This window comes from Chelonia mydas, chromosome 6, assembly GCF_015237465.2.
Source record: "Chelonia mydas isolate rCheMyd1 chromosome 6, rCheMyd1.pri.v2, whole genome shotgun sequence".
Lineage (NCBI taxonomy): Eukaryota > Metazoa > Chordata > Testudines > Cheloniidae > Chelonia > Chelonia mydas.
In genome coordinates this window covers 59,274,951-59,295,563 of record NC_051246.2, presented here as the reverse complement: position 1 = coordinate 59,295,563, position 20,613 = coordinate 59,274,951, and the positions used below count along the sequence as shown (strand labels likewise).

Below are 20,613 nucleotides of genomic sequence, written 5' to 3'. Positions count from 1 at the left end.
CCATCATAATTAACAAAAAAATAAATAAATCAATACAAGCAGCCAGACTTTTCAGTCTTTGCTCAGGACTGGAATAGCAAGGATTGCTACAGGTCAGAAATAAGGTGCATCAACAGAGTTATAGGAAGGGGGACCCAAGATTGGAATAACAGGGGGCTTTGCAGATCAGGAATGAGGTTCTTGTGGAGGGTGGCAGGAGGGAGAACAAGACTGGAATAACTAGGGTTTTTGCTTTTCAGGTTTGTGGTACATTAGAAGAGCTGTATTTAGACAGGCAACAGATCTATACCGGGGGTGCTACAAAGTCAAGACAAAGGCACATTGGCTTTAAAGATATTTCAAAATGTATGTTTGATACATATTGAAAGGGTTTTAAACACACCCTTCGAAGGACATTGCAAGATTTGTCCATTTACACAAGCTTTTGTCCGATGCAGGGCTTGAGTTTCTTTGGTAGTCTGCAGAGTGTTTTGAGCTTGGCTTTGTGCCATAATAGGTTCTGCTGTTATTTGTTTTGAAAGTGCTCAGTGTGGTTACAAAATGGGACAGGGACAGGTTCTAAAGCAAGAGGAAGAATGAAGACATACTGACAGGGATGGAGAAGATGATACAAGATGGAGAAAGAAGAGGCCTGAAATCCAGAACTGGACTGTGAGGAGAAGGAGAGACATACTGGGGCAGTTGGATCTTTGTTCAAGTGCTGTACTCTGTATTCACATTTGGGAGGGGCGTGTGTGTGAGAGAGAGAGATTTAATTCACTTTAATTCACTAAAGGCTACAATTTAGTCTGGGGGGGTTTAGTGACTTGAGCATAACTCTTACTTTTTTAATATACTGTATCCCCAAAGTTCCCCAATGGATTTACGGCCACATAAATAATGCATAGGTAAGGGTACATTATTCCTGCTCTTATAGTAAAAGCTAAATCGGCATGGGCTAATCTCACGCCGTCTCTCTAAAACTAAGCAGTATAATAATGTGGATGCACTATTTATGCATTACGGTTAGTGTGGTGCTACACTCAGTCAATTGAAAAAGTATGCACGGTGTGCTCTATTAATTACGGTAAACGTGCTCCTGCAGACTTGATTTCTAGGCGCTCGGTTCCTGCTGATGTCGCTTAAGCTAATCACCACAGCGTGTGGGTGGCAACTGCACAGCAGTCTTGCTTTTCGGTGCGACGTGGGATTGGTGTAATATGGTAATGTAGAGGAGGTGCTAGGTTTGGCTCTTGTATTATGGTAAGTGTAGATTACACAAAGGGCCCCCAGCGGAGAGCGCTCCGTCTAGTCAGTTTCTGTCTCTGCAACTGACCAGCAAGATGTGAATTTGTCTCTGGCTGTGGAAATTATTTTTCACGTGGGGGTGTCGTTCGATAGACCACGCAACCCCCCCTCCAACTCCAGGGAGAACATGCTCTAAGGCTGTAAGTTTGTGTTCGGTTTCAGTGCGATTACTTCTCTCTCTTCCCCCCCAATTTCTAGCCCAGCATTTCTCGGTCTCTCTCTGTGGAAATGTTTCTTTGCTGCTCGCTAGTTTGAGTTGGTCTGGCGGGCCCCTGTTGCAGAAACTATTTTTAGGGGTTTCCCGGAGTCAGAACAAACAAAGGTACCACGATGCTGCACAGAAACCGCTCGTGTCTTGGGAAGGCACTGCACGGATGTGTCTCTGCTGCGCCGCCTGTGTTTCTTTGCACCTCCGGCTGGCTTGTGGTGTGCTGGCGGACTGAGGGATTTGCTGATTTCCCCCTCCCACGTTCCCAGTATTTGTATTGACTTTGGAGATGGAAAGTTGTAAAGCAATGCAAATCCTTTCTGGCTTGGTTTTGTGTTAAGAGCCACTTCCTGCTCACCGGTAACGAATAGTTCGGGGAACCGCCGTAATGGTAAATGCCTTGAGATTTCTCACTTCATCTTTGTTAGGAATAAGCAGTTTGTGCATCTTTTTTCCACTCAACGTATTAGCATGAAATTCACGTGAGCGGACAAATATTGGTGCTGTGTGTGTAGGGATGTGTGTGGTAATGTATTGTTTGGGGGGGTTGTATAGTAATCGTTATACAAGAGTATCAGAAAAACGCTTCCAGCTGTTTAACCTGTATGCACCTGTGTGTGTTTGCAGGGGTCTTTGCATTTTGATATGTGATAGTGCTACATGTATCAGAAAAGGACATCCCTTTGCCGGTGAGGAAGCAGGTAATCTGCCTGTAACTGTAGGGGGTTTCCTTTGCTTCTAGTTATTGTGCTGCTTGTTACAGTAATGATAGCCTGTGTGTTTGCCTCAAGGAAACATCAGTGAGAGAAAGGGCTGTGAACTATAGCATTACTTTGAGACCCCCCCCATCTGCAGAATCTGAAAATCCAAGTGTACAGTTTATTTTGCCTCTCAATTCTCTGTCTCAGTGCAAATCGGTAGCTTCTACTCCTAAAGCCACTTCCAAATTTCCCAATGCAAAACTTTGCGAAGGCATGTAGGAGAGGTTACCCTCTCCAGTCTCTGCCAAGCATGAGCAGTGGTAGGGCAAGAGGTGAGTGGCTATGTGGCCTTTCTGGACTCATGCTGCCACTTGCATATTCCATCCTATAACACTTCTACTCTAAAGAGCTGCCACAGGGTAGACCTGAAGTGGACAAAGGCAACTGTAGCTGGCAGTGATTTGATTTTTATTTTCTCTTCTCTGGGTTAGGGAGTGGAGCTCCTTGTGTCTAGAGAGATACAACTCGTCTGCACCTGATGAACTGAGCTGTAGCTCACGAAAGCTTATGCTCAAATAAATTGGTTAGTCTCTAAGGTGCCACAAGTACTCCTTTTCTTTTTGCGAATACAGACTAACACGGCTGCTACTCTGAAACTCCTCTTACATCAATTGTGCTTTTTTTGTTGATATTTTTGCTCCCTGTGCATCTTAGTCACTATCTGCTTTTACAACAAACAAGTTATAAGTCCACTCACATTTGCTTCTCAGTTCACCCAGCTGTGGGAGAATAAACTGGATTTGACCATGAGCTGACATAGTTGATTAGGACAATTTCACCTAAAGAACCCTAAACAGTGGGTACTGATGATTTGACATCTGCATAAGCACAATGAAGGTATGCGTGGTGCTTTACATAGGAAGCAAAACCTGGTAACTGCCACACAGTCTGAACTGATCATGAGACAGGGTGCTGAAGAACATAACAGACAGGATGGCCAGATGGAAGGAGAAGGAAACACCTTAGTCTGTGTGAGCATTGCTTGGCTGGCACAATTGGTATCCTGTCAATGTCTAGGTGGTCAGCTCTTTGGTGCAGAGACTGTCTTCAGCCAGTGTTAACATGAAACACTGGAACTGGTAGAAAGAGGGAGGTGCAGGGTCCAAATAAGGAAGTGGCAGGTGACCACAGATGAGATGTAGTCAGGGGCAGAGCCTTGGCTGTGCAGAGCAGAAATTTGAAATAAATGCAGTAGGGGACATAGAACCAGTGGAGGGACTTGTATGAGGCTGGGGTCTGTGTGATCTAGTCACAGCTAGAAGTTAATTTTGGCATTGGTATTTTGGATACTCTGTAGTAGAAGAGCTATGTGGCTGTTTAGGAGCCTGTGGAAAAGGAACCTATAGCACCAAGCAAGAGAGAGGCAGGGACAGATAAGGATGGATTTCAAAGCTGTTATAAAGGAAGCAGCAGCAGAATATCACAATAGCACATGTGAGGAAAAGAGGGGAGTTGAGAGTGCCTGAAAGCAGGAAAAATCATGGGATTATCTGTTACGCTGGAGGAGATTGAAGGAAGGATGAAGTCAGAGGTGGAAAGAATGCAGCTCGATTTAAAGATCTTTCTAGGTGCTCATGTGGCCCCCATTGCCCTAGTGTAGAAGCTCTTCAACATTAGCTCTATCTCAGAAGGGCAAGTTGGGAGAGTTAAAGTGTTAAACTGTGTTTAATGGCGGGTTTGGTGGGGTTTCCAATCAAGTTAAGATGGCTTGACACGTGTGGGGGGGTGGGGGGTGGTTATTCTTCTAGTCCCTAGGACTGTGTGTGCACATGCTTTCTCCCCATCTCAACAATAGGGAGTGCTAAGGTAGACATGGCTCCCACTGGTCCCCACCTATTAAATCACTGGGTCATCTGTAACTGCACAGAGCAGGCCTCAAGGATATGGTAGTAAAAAGGGTAGCAGCTGCCAATGCTTCCTCTACACTAGAGCTACCACCAGTGCTACTGTATGATGAGATGTTAGGGCATGTCTAAGCTGTAATTATACCCGCAGCTGGCCTGTGCCGGCTTGTGGGGCTGTTGAATTGTTGTGTAGATGTTTGGGCTGGAGCCCAGGCTCTAGGATCCTGTGAGCTGGAAGGGTCCCAGAGCTCAGGCTGGAGCCTGAGCCCAACTGTCTACATGGCAATTAAAAAGCCCCCAAATCAGCTGGCATGGGCCAGTCACGGGTGTCTCATTGCAGTGTTAATGTGCCATTAGAGCACGCAAGGGGAGAAGCCTTTCTTGCCTTAGTTCACACTCAAGCGGTGGTTCAAGTAGTAACACTGTTTCTAGCTGAACTACTAAGAGACTGCAATATAATGAAGTTCAAGATCCTTGTGTGAAGAAAGGTAACACAAAATTACCACTATGCTTTAGAAAGGGTGATTTCCCCAGAAAGAGGAAGCTTGTCAGAAAAGCGCTGGAGTCTAAAGAAATTAAAATCCTTATACTTGCTATGGAGGTGACTTAACTGACCAGAACAGGCTCAAAGCAACATAAAAACGCTGTGCAGATGCGCGCGTGCACACACACACGCGCTAAGCACTGACTCCTGACACCCTCCCTTCTCTGTAGACCCTAGGGATCAATAAGATTTTAATCAAAAGGAGTATAATGCAGTCACTTCCAAACAATGTCCCTGTTTATTATCTCAGTGCTAATCTGGGGCAGGACTTCTCTTTCCTCACAGCAACTTCCATGCAGATCTCTACTCTGGGAGGGTTGAGATCCTGTCGTAGGGAGGAAAGAGAATTTTTCATTTAGTCTCCAAGGAAACTTCATTCCATTCAGCAGCCCATGGCATGGCATGTTGGCTGTAGGGGACAGGAGCCTTCTGGGCAGAAGCGCCTTTCCACAGGTATGCCACTGAAGATGTTCCGGGGGCATGTGGCTTGGCTACATGGGAGATGGAACTCCACTAAAGCATCTTCATCAGCTCAGACTGAAAAAAAAACAAAACACACAACCCATAGCTCTGAGGTTTGGGTCCCAGCCAAAGCAAAATCTTTCTATTGATTTCACTGAGCATTGGATGAGGCCCTAGTGCACATTTTGTTCACTTTGGGCCAAATGCATTTTGTGCCCTTTGACCACCTGGAGCTCCCATTGAAGTGAATAAGAGTTTAAGGCAGTCAGCCCTTACACCACCTCACTTTCTGAGCATCATAAGATCAGGAAGAACTCTCCATTGCCACACCCAGCCCCTACGAAGAATGTAACAACGAATCAAGAACATTTCAGGAGCTTTTTATTTTTTTTTTCTGAAGCATTAGACTGCAAGCTCTTCGGAAGAGAGTCTGCCCCAATGTGTTTGCACAGCAGCTAACGAAGTAGGGTCCCAATCTCTGAATGGAGCCTCTGAAGTGCTACTGCAATCCAATTTTCCCCACTATTCGAGGCAGACCACCACACTGTGCAGACCAATGATTGTTAAATTATGGAATGCCTGGATGGACCACTAGTCTGAACTGGAATAGCAGGAATGATACCAGACCAGTGAGACTGAGATTTTGATATGGTATTGCACATCTTCTGTGCCTGTGTTTTTCCTTTGCTGTTGTAGTTTTAATTCTTTCCCTTTCACGGGAAGATACACACGAACAAATATTATTTATATTGTGTGGGGTTCTTTTGGGAGGGGGGGCCTAAAACCAACAGGCAAGGTCTTGGCACTTTGGGGATACTATTTATAGAAAGCAGATATTTTCACATTTCAAATATAGTAGCATAAAAACAAATCTTTGGAAAGAAAAGAAGTACTTGTGGCACCTTAGAGACTAACCAATTTATCTGAGCATAAGCTTTCGTGAGCTACAGCTCACTTCATCGGATGCACTTGGAGGCTTGTGTCTCTAGAGCAGATTTAAAAAATAGTCCTAGGAGGGGACCAGAGATACAAGCTGATGTTAAATTGAATCTTGTAACTTCTTTGTAAGTTAAGCTTTTTTCTTGGTTCCTAGATGCCAAACTAACTAGGGTTCCCCAGGTCATCAGAGTTCTCTTTTAGCACTATAGGTGAAGTTATCTGTAAAAATTAAAAATCAAGCTGGAACTTTAAGGCTTTGTCTTGCAAATAACTGAATATGTGAAGTCATTTGTCTTCAGTGCTTTCTACTTTGCGATCTCAAAAGAACTTTATAAAGACAAACTAATTGTCTTAGCCCCTCTGTCCAGCCAGTTAGGGTTATCCCCATTTTCTAGATTGGGAGAGTGAGACACAGGAAATCACTTCCCATTACTGGAGGACACACACAAAGAGGGTCAGTATAAGAACGCTATAGTCTTGACTCCCAGATCTCTGTTTCAAATCACTAGACCAAACTCTGTAACGTTTCATAATGAAGATACATATCTCTTTCCCATTCTCCATGTGACCAGCCATGACACCTGGGTGTTCCAGTCACATGAATCATTAACTTTCCCCTTTGGAAAATATCCATAACGTGGGACTACCTACTTAGCACATTTTTACAGTGCTTGACATTGACTAATTTATCCATAAGATAGGGATGAGTCAGGGTTATTCCCATTTCAAAGGGGTAAACCAAGGAAGAAAGACAAAGGGACTTTTTCAAGGCCTTCTGCGTCCCAACCCTCTGCTCATTGTGCCAAAACAGTGTCTGCTCCCCCTTTTTTTTTTCCTTCAGTGTGGCTGTAGGGTAGAAGCTTGGTGACATCCCCCCAAGAGAAGGGGAAAGGGCCAACTTCACAGCAAGGGCTGGAGAGAGATCAAGAAAATGTCTGTGGCGAATTGTATGTCCACTAGCAGCCTTAGATGGTCTGGGAAACAGTTTCTTCTACAAAAAAAGCCAATTGTATAGGTAGGAGGAGGAACTTTGGCTCCTGAATTTACTGGGCCAAGCTCAGAAAGGAGACTGGGACCCACATCATCATTATGGGCTTCACTGGTGTTGGCCCTAGCATTTTAATCTGGACTATAGATTTTTCACTCTTGTATGTCTGAGTGAGTTTGATCCTAAATTGAGCAACAGTTCTATTCTGCTGTGGGGTCAGCAACAGTGTGAATGCATGCAGCTGTGCACACAGGCTTCCCTTTGGACTTGCTAGCAGCAGCCTGACTGAGGGGTTATGCATCTAAGAGGGAGATTAGAATGCAGCCTCCTTCTGTTCCTTACCATAAAGAAATCCCTCTTCCTGTTTTAAATATAAACCACATGCAAGGTATCTCGAACTGTGACATACACAGCTGCAAGGGGAAAGTCAGACAGGGACAGCAGTCTGGCCTAGTGCCTGCTACGGGCACAGGGCTTGCAGCTATGCCATTTCAGGCTGTAATCCTGTCAGCCCTCAGAGACAGCAGTATGAGGCTAGCTCAGCAGCTGAGTAAGAGGCCTACAAAGAAAACCCTCAGATCTTGAGAAATTGTGTTGGTGACTCAGCAGCTGGTACATTTGCCTCTGACTGACAGCTCTGTCAAGGAACCACTGTAGCACTAAGGGACATAGTGTTTCTAGGGGTGCCATCTTGTATATGAAATAATAATCCTAGGCCTTGACTGTCACTAAAAGATCCCCTTGTGCTTTGTTGGAAGAGTATAGGGAGCAGGTATGTTTTTTGACTCTAACTTCATGCTTCTCAAAATCCATCTGCAGATTCAGCTGGATACACTATTCATTTGGGGTCACATTCAGCTCTGCCCCAGACTTCCTGTGTAACCATAGGACAGTCACTTATATACTCTGTGCCTCGGTTCCTCATCTATGTGAATATTTAAAAAGGGTGAATGGGATGACCTAGGTAATCATAGGCCTGTCAGCCTGACCTCAATCCCTGGCAAGATAATGAAGCAGCTGATATGGGACTCACTTTAATAAAGAATTGAAGGTAATTAATGCTGGTCAAAATAGGTTTATGGAAAACAGATCCCGTCACACAATTTTGAGATTACAAATTTGGTTGATAAAGGTGATAGTGTAGTTATTAGACTTACGTAAGGTGTTTGACCTGATACCACACAACATTTTGGTTAAAAAAAAAAAAATGGCACATAAGTGGATTAAAAGCTGGCTAACTGGTAGGTCTCAATGTAATTGTATACAGGGAATCAAGCAGATTTCTTTCTAGTGGGGTTCCGCAGGGATTGGTTCTTGGCTCTGTGCTCTAATGCTTAACCATGTGGAAGAAAGTAATCACTAAAATTTGCAGCTGATGCAAAAAATTGGGGGAGTGATGAATGAGGAGGACAGGTCACTGATACAGAGCACTCTGGAACATTTACTTGTGCCCAGTTTACCAAGCAACTTACATTTTAATATGGATAAATGTGTACTTCTAGGAACAAAGAATGTAGGCCATACTTTACAATGGGGGGGGGGGGGAGAAAAAGGGGGGGAAGAGACTCTATCCTGGGAAGCAGTGACTCTAGAAAAGATTTGGGAGTCCTGGTAGAGAATCAGTTGAACATGAGCACCCAGTGAGACACTGGTCAAAAGGGCTGATGTGATCCTTGGATGCATAAATTGAGGCTTTTACCTTTGTATTTGGCACTGGTGCAACTGCTGCTGGAATAGCATGTTCAGTTCTGTTGTCCACAATTCAAGAAGGATGTTGATAGATTGGAGAGGGTTCAGAGAAGAGCCATAAGAATGATTAGTGGATAGGAAAACATGCCTTTTCATGATGAGCAAAATAGATGGAGCTCCTTGAACCTAACAGGGAAGGTTAGGAGGTGACTTGATGAGCCTAAGTATCCACAGGGGAACAAATACTTAATAAAGAGCTCTTAAATTTAACAGAGGAAGGTATAACATGATCCAATGACTAAGTTTAAACTAGACCAATTCAGACTTGGAGGTTATTCTGAAAGCTCTGCTCTAGGCATTGTTTTGGGAAAGTTCTATGGCTATGTTTATAGAGGACGTCAGAGTAGATCAGTGGTTCTCAAATTTTGTATTGGCAATCCCTTTCACACAGTCTGCCTCTGACTGCAATCTCTCCCGCCCCCAAATAAACTAAAAATGGGGGAGGGTAACTTAATGGGGGCTTGGGGCCCCTTGCATGGCCAGGGCTGTCCGCTCACATCCCACATGTAACCATCTTGCAACCCCCAGTTTGAGAACCCCTAGGTGATAATGGTCCCCTCTGGTCTTGGAAATCTATTAGCCTACCTCAGAGGGGTTTTGAGGATAAATGGATTGAAGATTACAGTAATGGGGGAGGGGCATGTAAGTCAGGTAGCATTCTCAAACAGCATTAAAAGTTGCTATATTCCACTGTAGAGCTGGACGTTCAATACTGTATATAAAGGTTGAAGAGCTCTGGGGGTCCTTAAGGGTGAAAGGCGTTAGACAAGTCAATCACTAAAAAGTGAGACATTCCAGAAAGCATGGCATGTTATGAAACCAGTTTATTTCAGAGTTCCAGGGCTTAGCAAGAGCTTGAATATCCTTCACTCACCCTTTAATTACATGCCATGCAGCTGAAGGGTAATACACAGTGTACACCTGTGAACTACAAGACTCTGACTGTCCTCCCCAGTGACCAAAGTAAAAGTGCAGGAACTTGTGTTGCAGATTCCTTAGGAGCCAGATAATGTTTGCTTGGCAAAGCCTGGGGATTTGCCATGTGAGTAAAGACTAAGTCCAGGATATTTGTGCCCTGGAGCAGAAATTACTATGGGAAATGCTTAATAATAAAGGAACACCCAAACTTTGCCCTGCTGTGGGTTGCATTTGAAGCTTGCCAGGAACTCAAGGGCTGCACCTAATATGGTGGACAAATCTGACTCTGTAGTAATAGATCCATAGTCACTCAGGACTTTAAGATAGAGAGAACAGGATGTTGCCAAAGCATAGGCCCTTAACACTTGAAGTGGAGACTCTGGAAGTGATGACAATATAGGGCCTAGGACACACTTGCTCAGGTATGACATACTGTTGAGCACAGGAGAGTTGTAACACCAACGTACACGCAGCTGTGCGGATTCACTACTGTGCAGATTCTGAACATACCCTTGTTCTAGTGTGCTGGATAGAACCTGGGCACTACCCCGTTGCACATCACACCCTATGTCAGATTTGATGAGCCCCTTTGACTCCTGTCCCAGCTGTTGCCAATGAATCTATTGGGATGGATTAAAGGTTGATTTTATCCAGGGATATGAATGAAGTAGCTGAGCTAAAATGTCTTGAGTAAATCAAGTTACCACCCCATCTACAGCACAAAGCAAACAAAGATAAGAATTTTATTAAGATGTTAAAATAAAAAGAAAACAGTACAGAGTTTAAGCGTAGAAGTTTCTGGTTATCAGGGAATAACGTATAGATTATCAAGGGGTATGAAGTTTGGTTTAGGAGCAGCTGGCATAAGGAATACATAATCTGCAATATCCCCAATTGGGGGTAAAAGTACAGACATTGAGATGAGGGTATGTTCGTATAATGGCTATGTTCAGGTGTGGAGTATAATGAGTGGGTACAATGATAAGGATGGATTTACCCTCATTTGGTGAGATTTAATACTCAGTGAGTTTATGGTTCCAGTTCATATGGTCCAATGGAAGAAGTCTCTCGTTCCCTTTCTCATAGTTTGATGCATGATGTCGTTCTGGCTCACACCTCCTGGTACTGTCGGTGGCCGGTGATGTAATCAATGTAGATGTCCCTGGACCATCGGATGGTGTCCGAGACCATGAGGCGCCACATGAGCCCTGCATAGCATCGACTGATCCCACAGGTCTGCAGCACACGCTCGTTGCAGGGGTCCCAGGCGCCCAGGGCTCCAACGATCAAGGGCTGCACCTTGTAGCCCTTTGCTCTCAAGGTGTCTGCTGGGGGCCGGGGGGGGGGTGTATTTTTCTATTTTATGACCTCAGGCTTCGCGGAAGGCTGGGGTCCTGTTCTCAAAAAGGAGACCATGATGTCGACAAGGATGATCTTTTCCTGGGCCTCATTGGTGACGACCACGTCAGGTCGCAACTGGCTGTCGATAGCGCAGTTCATGGCAACCTCCCCCATACACAGTGCGATGGCTTTCACCAGGCAGTTCTGGATGGCATTGTGGTACAGCTGCTACATCTCCACCTTTTTGTTGATCCCTGGGAAATATTTGGAGCTAGCTGAGAAAAACAGTGTCAGCCCTGTGAGTCGTTATCTGACACCACAGAAGAGGTAGCAAGGGAAGTACTAACTGAAGTGTGAGGGCAAGTTTACACTACCGAGCTGCATTGGTTCAGCTGCGTCAATATGGTGCATCTGTGAAGAGGCGCTATGCAGATGAGAGAGCACACTCTCCTGTCTGCATAATTACTCCACCTCAGCGAGAAGCGGAAGCATGTCGGCGGCACTGGTGTGGACAGTGCTAAACTGGTGTTGCTTGGGGGGAGAGAGGGAGTCTTTCACCCCCCTCTCCCCCCGAGCAACGTACATTAGTTCAATGAAAGTGGTAGCATAGACCTGCCTTGAGACTCCCATTTCTCCTGCTTGGAGTTATTCTGCCAATGAGGAATTTGTGTTTTCTGTATGCTGATACTATTTCCTTCATGCCTTTGTTCTCAGCATGTGGAGTTTTCAGGCATGGAAATGTGAAAGATGCTTCCGATAACCCCTGATGTGTAAGAGGCATCTAGCAACTGCCATCTTCCCCACTACGACCCTTGAGTCTGATGACCTCTCAGTTCCACTGCTTGTAGAGATCCATTGGAGAATCCCCTCCAATACCACAGTGCTCTGAGGATGATTCTGTACCATCCATGTGGAATTGGTGGCACTTGAAATCCCTGTGAGGAAGGGCCATCCTCAGGACAGTGATTTCAGAGATTGGCATTTTAGCGTCCTAAGGACAAGTCAAAAGCATGCATGTCGCTGCCACACTTCACCTGAGGCTTCTCCTGTAATGTATCCCTTTTCTCAGAGCTAAAACTTTAAACCTTCAGATGTCTTAACTGGATTAGGAGTGGGGTGGAGAGATTTCTGCACTTCTGGTCAAGTATGAGGGATTATTTCCCAAATCACCGTTTTAGATGTGAGCATGATGTCACCAGCCATGGGGTCTGAAAAGGGAGACAGACCTGGGAATGAGTCCACATCCCCCTCCCCTCTTGGCTTTTTTAAAAAATATTATTCCCTAGATCTAGACATTTTATTCCTTCCACATGTGGAAAAACATGGCTTGTTAAGGAGCCATGTTCTACACTGACATCTGGTAGAACAGAAAGGACCATTCCACTTCTTATCCTGCTGTGTGAATCCATATTGACAAATGCATCAATGATGCAAGGATCATCCATTAGAACATAGTGAATGGGACAGCAGGCCCCAACATGTCTGAGGCTTCTAGGCAGTAATGATTTACATCTGAAATGCTGCTGCTACAAGAAACCACTCTTGACTATTCCATATATGGACCTTGCATCAGCCTTTTGCAGATCTGGGAAGACCCCTCTGGAAGTATAAGAAGCATTGCCCTTTTCAGTCTGTACAGATGCCTTCCGTTTATTCCCTTTTCCTGATGAACACTGTTCTAAAAAGGTGCTTGTGTGCTGAATACCCATTGCTGCTGATGCATGTTATGAAATTGAAAAAGGTGAGATTAAGTGTCACATTTCAAGCCAGAGCCTTGTTGATCTGTGTATAATTCTAGAGTTAGCAGTTTGTGGGGTGTGCATGCACGTCCCATGTATATTCCCTGATTTAGCAGAGCAAGTAAAAGCAAAGTCAGTCTTGCATCAGCTGCTGAGTGGGCACTACCATGAGCACAGGCGATGTGGGTACCTCTAAACTGACTGACTGTCAAGAACTGAATGGGAAAGACAACCCTTTATGGTATCACCAGTGAGTTAAAGGTATTTGTGCACTATGCCATCCCTGTGTCACACATGACCACCTTGACCTATGTATGGCCTGGTTAGTTTTATGGCAACTATAGGTGGTATCCAAACAGCAGGGATTTTTTTTTAAAAAAAGAGCTCCTTGAATATCTGAAGTAAATATTGATGTGAAGTATTCCTACTTGCACTCCAAGATAACAGCTAGAACTGGGCAAAGTCTTTCACCTGGAACTCTTTTTTCCCCCCACACCAAAAAAAAAAATGCAGATTCAAGTCAGCCAAAACACTTCATGAATTCATGTAAAATTTTTCAAATTTTGTTTTGTCAAAAGCTCAAGTTAAAATTTTTTTTAAGACTTTCAACACACATCACTCCCTCCCCCCCAATAACTCTTGAAACTTCAGTTTAACTTAGACTTGAAACGTTGTTTGAATTTATCTTTCATTTTACTCAACATGAAATTCATTTGTTTGGGTCAACCTAAAAAGAAAAAAGTTTTCAGCAAAACTTTTAGAATGGCCAAAGAACCAAAAAGTCAGTTCTGATTTTTCTGCCCGTAGCAAGTAAAGACACCTCCGATCTCATGCTACAGAGCATAAGCTGGTTGTCAGAGGCCAGAAGTGACTTCCCTGATTTTTGATCAATATTGTATAGTTAGCCAGATACTCCAATGGAGGTTTTTAGCCTTCCTCTGAAGCTCTGATTTATACGATAAGCAGGCTATCAACTAGATAACATGATTAATCTAATGTAGTACAATCTCTAACTCTGAACAGTTCAAAAACTTTAGATATTTAATCTTAATAGCACCCATGTGAGCCAAATCAATCGCATTATCTCCAATTTAAAGGTGGGGAAACAGAGGCCTGGGGAGGCTACGTGTTTTATCCATGGCCACATGGCAAGTCAGTGGCAGAGCTAGAAATAGAACCCAGGTCTCCTGTCTCCAAGTGCCCTGCTCTATCCACTAAACAGTACACGTCTTTGTAAAAATACTAGTCCATTCAGAAGGCCTCAGTGAGCATGACTGCATGTCACACTTTGCTGGTCTACTGGATATTGCAGGACTCTGTTCTGCTGAGTCCACTTCTCCCCTCCCCATCCCCCATAGAACCCAAATAAAAGGATAGACTGGAAACTGCTTTCAAATAGTTTCACTTCTTTTTGCTTCCTTGAGCTTGTGAATTATTAAAGTGCACTCTGCGCCATTATAAGTCATCTTCCCTCCCAGTCCTGGAATCCACCCTGCCTCATTGGGCGCTCTCAAGCTAGAAATGTCAGATTTGAAACTCTTGCATCAGCCTGTTGCCATAGAAACCATGATGGTGTCAGAAAAATGTGGTGGTGATTTCACCAGCTGGGGACAGGCTACAGATCAGGTGCAGTGATGGGGGTGGGTATGTTTGGTGGGGAGGAGGGGCTGAGTTACACCTTGTGGTCCCAGTTGGTAGTTGTAGTCTGCTGCCTCCAGACTGCTTTCTACAAAGCAGATCAGAGGGTAGCTCTGTGTGTGTATATAAATGACACGTTTGTGCAGAAAAAGCCACAAGGGAGTGATAAGCCTCGGAACTGTAGTGGAGAGTGATGACTGGTGGTTAATACTGTTGAGTGGTCTAGGGAGGAGGTAAGAGCATGTTACCACGCTGCAGGTGACCCCCCCCCCGCCCCAAAACAAAACTTGGCACGCAGGGGAATTAATAGGGCCAGGAACAAAAAGCTAATGCCAGTCAGTCTTCCACACTGAGGGCCCATATCCGGGTATAGATATCAATCTTAGTTATAGAGCAACAATTCAGCCTGTGGAGACTGCAAGATGCTAATGTGCTTTCACCATAGTACAGTATCTAAATGTGTAATTAGAAATGGGCCAAAATTAAAGCCCCATATTCAAATACCCCCAGAATTTGAGGAAAGGCTTGGTCTGGATTCAAACCAGGGGGCTCAGGTCCATCTCCTATACATCATATACATGATTATTTTATTGACACTAATCTGGGATGGATGTGCCCTCACTACTCATGAGTAATACAAGCGAGTTTCCTATGGATAAGACAGGATTTTTAAGGTCTGATCTCAGGACCTATTAGGGCTACAAAAATTTTATTTCATTCAGTGGTTCTCAACAAGGGGTGCATGTACCCCTGGGGGTACTCAGAGGTCTTCCAGGGTCTGCATCAACTCTTCTAGATATTTGCCTAGTTTTACAACAGGCTACATAAAAAGCCCTAGCAGTCAGTACAAACCAAATTTTCAAACAGACAATGACTTGTTTATACTGCTCTATATACAATACACTGAAATAAGTACATTTATAGTTTATTTTATGTTTGTGGTAAAAATGAGAAAGCAATTTCAGTGCTGGGACACTTTTTTTGTATTTTTGTCTGATTTTTTTTGTAAGCAAGTAGCTTAAGTCAGGTGAACCTTGGGGGTATGCAAGACAAATTGGACTCCAGAAAGGGTACAGTAGACCAGAAAGGTTGAGAGCCTCTGCTTTAAGTGATGGGGTGATGCAAAATCACTATGGACACTTTGGTGAAATCAACTTGTGTGTTTGGTGGAGTCCTGTGGCTTTGAGGCCCAAAAGAACAACCAAGCTTGACACTCAAGTAACAGTTTGGTTTAAACTTTTACTCCCTCTACCCAATTTTTTTGGTCAGAACACCCAGAGTTGGGCACACATGGGAGAGAGAGATCACAATTCAATGTTTATGAAGTGGCAAGTCTTTCTAAATATCACTAGAGTTCTTTCCATTAGAGGTAGCAAAATGGGAGAATGACACATTTAAAGAGAGTGAACCTGAGAATCCCTTTAAATGACACTACAGTATTCTGAAGCAACTGTTCAGTGTTGATCATGACCCCAGGGTAGATCAGAATTTTTTTTCTAGCCTTCCTTCACAACCAGAAAGCTTTCTGAATGCTGGAAGCCAGATATTATTAGCTTAGTTGACTATAGCTAGATATAGAAGTCAAAACTTCATAAGGATGCATCAATTATACTTAATGTGAAATTATCTATATATATAAAATAGTGTGTGTAGTGAATATGCAGACTTATCACATGGCTCAATGAACTGAGCTCTCTGCATCAGGTTTTTTTAATTGAAACACTACAAAGTACTCTAGGAAATGGGGCATAAAGGATTCTGGGAAGAAAACTGGATTGTTTTCAGGGCACAGAAGGCAAAAATGAACTAGTTTGAGGCTGCCAATTGTAAAATGAGTTCTCAACCTTTTTCAGTAATGACCCAAACAGTTACAATACTGTTAATACCCATTTCAGATTTTTTTCTATGGAATTTTTTAAAGGATTGTGATGGGACTCACCATGCTCAAATCATCCGCTCGTGGCAAGACCTGCAACTGCACTCTATTCCACCTTCAAGCCTTAGTGGTTGGGAAGGGTGACTTGGTCTTCCAGTCATGTCGCTCACTGGGTGTGCCAGAAGGTGTTAGAACTGATGTCCAAAAAGTCAAAGGTAACAAACAAAGGTCTTCCAGCCCTCCTGGGCTCTTCTTAGGTGTCTCTCTCCCAAAGTACAAAACAAGGGAACAAACTCTTCTACCCTTCCTGGGCTAGGTTGTCTGCAGGTTCATCATCTCCTGCACGCAGCAGAATTCTTCCCCACTTTCTACAGAGCACTGCCTCCCAGCCTGCTGACCCTCAGGGCTTCTTCCTTGGCATGCTTCCTCTAGACTGCATCTCCACCCACATCATCTTCTCTCAAATTAGCCTCTCCTTTCAAGGCTAGTCAGTTCTCCCAGCCTTTTAGGGACATCACCCAACTCCTTCCCAGCTGCACCCAATAATTGACCCACACCATCTAATCCTCAGCTGATCAGGATCAGTTTGGGTGGGGTGGGAGTGCAGCTGATCTATCACAGGTGAGTCTGAGCCCAGCTCACCCATTACAGGTATCTTTAAGGAATCTTTCCCTGCTGTTCCTTTGAATTTGATCCTTTGTATTCCCTCAAGTGAGAAGACAAAATGTTGGACAATATTAGATTCTTCTGCAGAATTGAAAGGATTCTCAGTGAATTTTGATGGAATTACAGTCCTGACCCTTTTAAAATTCTTCTTATCCTGTAAGGTAGGGGTGTGTGTGTGAGAGGAGGAGGAGGAGATGATGATGATGATGATAGAAATCTCCCACAGGATAGGTAATACATTAAGATTCCAGGAATGTACTCTAGGAACACACAGCAGGGCTAGATGGGAAACAAATGAAAGAGGAACACATCCATGCCCTTTTAGTCCTCTTAAAGGAGAAGAGCATGTGCAGTGAATATTCCATTATATTTTCTCCTCTTTTCCTCCCCTCCCTAGTGCCCTGGGGAACACTGAGAGCATTCTGCTAATGACACCTGAGTCATCTAATTACCATTCAGTGTGTCTGGAGAGAAGTATATTTTAAATGCATTTTTGCATGATGGAAGCTTGTATCCCACCTGTCTCTCCATATCATCATCTGTTAGCAACTCTGGAGAATTACAGTCCATGTAGGAGTTCCCAGTCCAAGCCTGATGGATCAAGAGATGTTGGATCATATTAAAGAAGTTCTGTATTAAAATCACAAATGAGTTTGATTCCCCATAGTTTAAATTCCAGGGTATTACTAATTAAGAGGTCTCTTGGTTTTTGGTACTGTTTCTCTCCCTCTATGTGTGAAACTTGCAAGCTGCTAATTGTGTTAGTACATTCTAAGACAGAGTCTGTTCTCAAAGCAATTCACAGAGAGAGAGAGACTCAAAGCAATACTCTAACAACAGAAACAGCACCCAGAAACTCCCCGCCCTTTTGTTGTATTAACAATTGTGATTAAAATAGAGATAGAGGATGTATGTGGATGGATGCTTGGTGTGGATAATAACTAAATGATCAGGGAGGTGCCAGCCTAAGAATCCAGTGTCCATCGGCTGAAGAAGGCGTGAAGTGGAAATAACCAGAGGACCCCCGGAGGGCAGACTGGAATCCACCCAACAGCCTCAAGAATGAGAGAACCAAAGAACAAGATAACATCTTGGAGCCATCAGGAATGTGCCATCTGCTGATTGATTCAGCAACAGCATGATGCAGCAATTCCCATAGACTGGCATAGGAAGAAATTCCTATAAAAATAGACTCTAAAAAGTGAGAACTTTGGGGTCTGATTCTGCAAACCAACTTCCAGGAGCATCAGATGAGCATCTGACAAGGCCCTGCTCCCTCCTCATGTCCAGGCCACCTGGCCAGTGGCTTGGCATGAGCAACTCTAAGGCTGGTAACTATGATAACAACTTTGCAGAACCTGTGTGTGTGTGTGTGTGTGTGTGTATGAATGAATGTGTGAATAAATATGAGATTGAATGGAAAGTTATAGCTATAACTAACTGCTTACTATGATAACAACCTTGCAGAACCTGTGTGTGTGTGTATGAATGAATGTGTGAATAAAGATGAGATTGAATGGAATGTTACAGCTGTAACTAACTGCTTACTATGATTCTTTCTGTATTCACAATAAATGTGGTATTTTGCCTTTTTCCCTTTAATAAGATCCTGCTGGTTTTTATTTTATTGGTACAACAGAGAGGCAGTTATCCCTGTGCTGTTTGGCATGGCAGTCCAATCAATTATTAAAGTGATGCTCTAGATTCTGGAGCTACTTTGAAACTGGCAATGCAGGTTGACTCATCAGATCTACAGTAGTTCCTTGCTGATGGATTGCTGCAGTGGGCTCAGTGCTAAGAGGTACCACATTATCAGTGGAAGAAATAAAAGGGAATTGAGTCTCTTATGAAAATAATACTTAGAAATGGGAGCCGCTGAATTGGCAGACTGCATCTTGCGTACTTTATATAACAGTCAAAACATTCGGCCCTAGCACGGGGCAGTCAGGCAATCTTTCTGAAAAGCAAGTTAGTGTGACAGAGCATATATGGTGTATGTGATTGCATGTATAAGCATGCACATGTATACTGTTAGGCATGACCGAGCATGAACAATGTGTCATGGTGTGTGTCAGCATGAGTAAGATGTGGCAAAATGTACACACTGACTAAACTGTCTGACAGCATGTTATGTGACAGCATGTGTGTATGTGGCAGAGCACATGCAACCTATGACACAGCATGTGCAGTGTGCCACACAGCATGTTCAGCAAAGCTGATATAAGATGGAACAAAGTGTTTGTTCATGATAGGAAAGGCATCTGTGTCCTATCTTTGGAAGGCTTGTCGCATCTTTGCAGGTGGCAATTATCAGCCATGTAGCAGCGTGGGTGCTGTGTTTAATTATAGCTCACATTTAAGGACACTAATAAAATGGACGGCTTTTTAACTCTTATTGGAAAACTAAACACCTTTTTAAAAGAAAAAATCAGTGTGAAACTTTTCAACTTTGAAGTATAAGAGAGAATCAGAAGAAAACTTCCTGGCTCCCCTCATAAGAAAGCTGAAACCCTCGGAAAATAAAATCCCTGAACCAGAACACACAGATTCATAGATACTAAGGTCAGAAGGGACCATTATGATCATCTAGTCTGACCTCCTGCACAACGCAGGCCACAGAATCTCACCCACCCACTCCTGCGAAAAACCTCTCACCTATGTCTGAGCTATTGAAGTCCTCAAATCATGGTTTAAAGACTTCAAGGAGCAGAGAATCCTCCAGCAAGTGACCCGTGCCCCATGCTACAGAGGAAGCCGAAAAACCTCCAGGGCCTCTTCCAATCTGCCCTGGAGGAAAATTCCTTCCCGACCCCAAATATGGCAATCCGCTAAACCCTGAGCATATGGGCAAGATTCACCAGCCAGATACTACAGAAAATTCTTCCCTTGGTAACTCAGATCCCACCCCATCTAACATCCCATCACAGGCCATTAGGCCTATTTTACCATGAATATTTAAAGATCAATTAATTACCAAAATTATGTTATCCTATCATACCATCTCCTCCATAAACTTATCGAGTTTAATCTTAAAGCCAGATAGATCTCTTGCCCCCACTGCTTCCCTGGGAAGGCTATTCCAGAACTTCACTCCTCCGATGGTTAGAAACCTTAGTCTAATTTCAAGTCTAAACTTCCCAATGACCAGTTTATATCCATTTGTTCTTGTGTCCACATTGGTACTGAGCTTAAATAATTCCTCTCCCTCTCCGGTATTTATCCCTCTGATATATTTATAGAGAGCAATCATATCTCCCCTCAACCTTCTTTTAGTTAGGCTAAACAAGCCAAGCTCCTTGAGTCTCCTTTCATAAGACAAGTTTTCCATTCCTCGGATCATCCTAGTAGCCCTTCTCTGTACCTGTTCCAGTTTGAATTCATCCTTCTTAAACATGGGAGACCAGAGCTGCACACAGTATTCCAGGTGAGGTCTCACCAGTGCCTTGTATAATAGTACTAAAACCTCCTTATCTCTACTGGAAATACCTCTCCTGATGCATCCCAAGACCGCATTAGCTTTTTTGCACAGCCATATCACATTGACGGCTCATAGTCATCCTATGATCAACCAATACTCCAAGGTCCTTCTCCTCCTCTGTTACTTCTAATTGATGCGTCCCCTGCTTATAACTAAAATTCTTGTTGTTAATCCC

At 43.7% G+C, this 20,613-nt stretch overlaps 1 protein-coding gene and 1 long non-coding RNA gene across 7 annotated transcripts in view; one reads left to right on the top strand and one right to left on the bottom strand.

The window, feature by feature from the left end:
- The first annotated feature begins 1,088 nt into the window (after positions 1-1,088).
- TP53I11 (tumor protein p53 inducible protein 11) overlaps positions 1,089-20,613 on the top strand; it is a 46,950-nt gene continuing 27,425 nt past the window's right edge. Inside the window, exon 1 of one of the 6 annotated variants that reach the window (XM_043548774.1) lies at positions 1,089-1,202. The gene's annotated coding sequence lies outside the window, so the exon portion shown is untranslated. Of the gene's footprint in view, positions 1,428-1,652; positions 1,887-20,613 lie in introns of those variants that run through there. The other 5 variants (XM_037900104.2, XM_037900106.2, XM_037900105.2 and 2 more) reach the window with 5 other exon arrangements.
- On the bottom strand, positions 4,864-16,780 carry LOC122466219. The gene is made up of 2 exons (XR_006291573.1): positions 16,358-16,780; positions 4,864-5,181 (listed from the first exon to the last, which is right to left on the bottom strand). It is a non-coding gene; the product is annotated as an uncharacterized LOC122466219 (long non-coding RNA).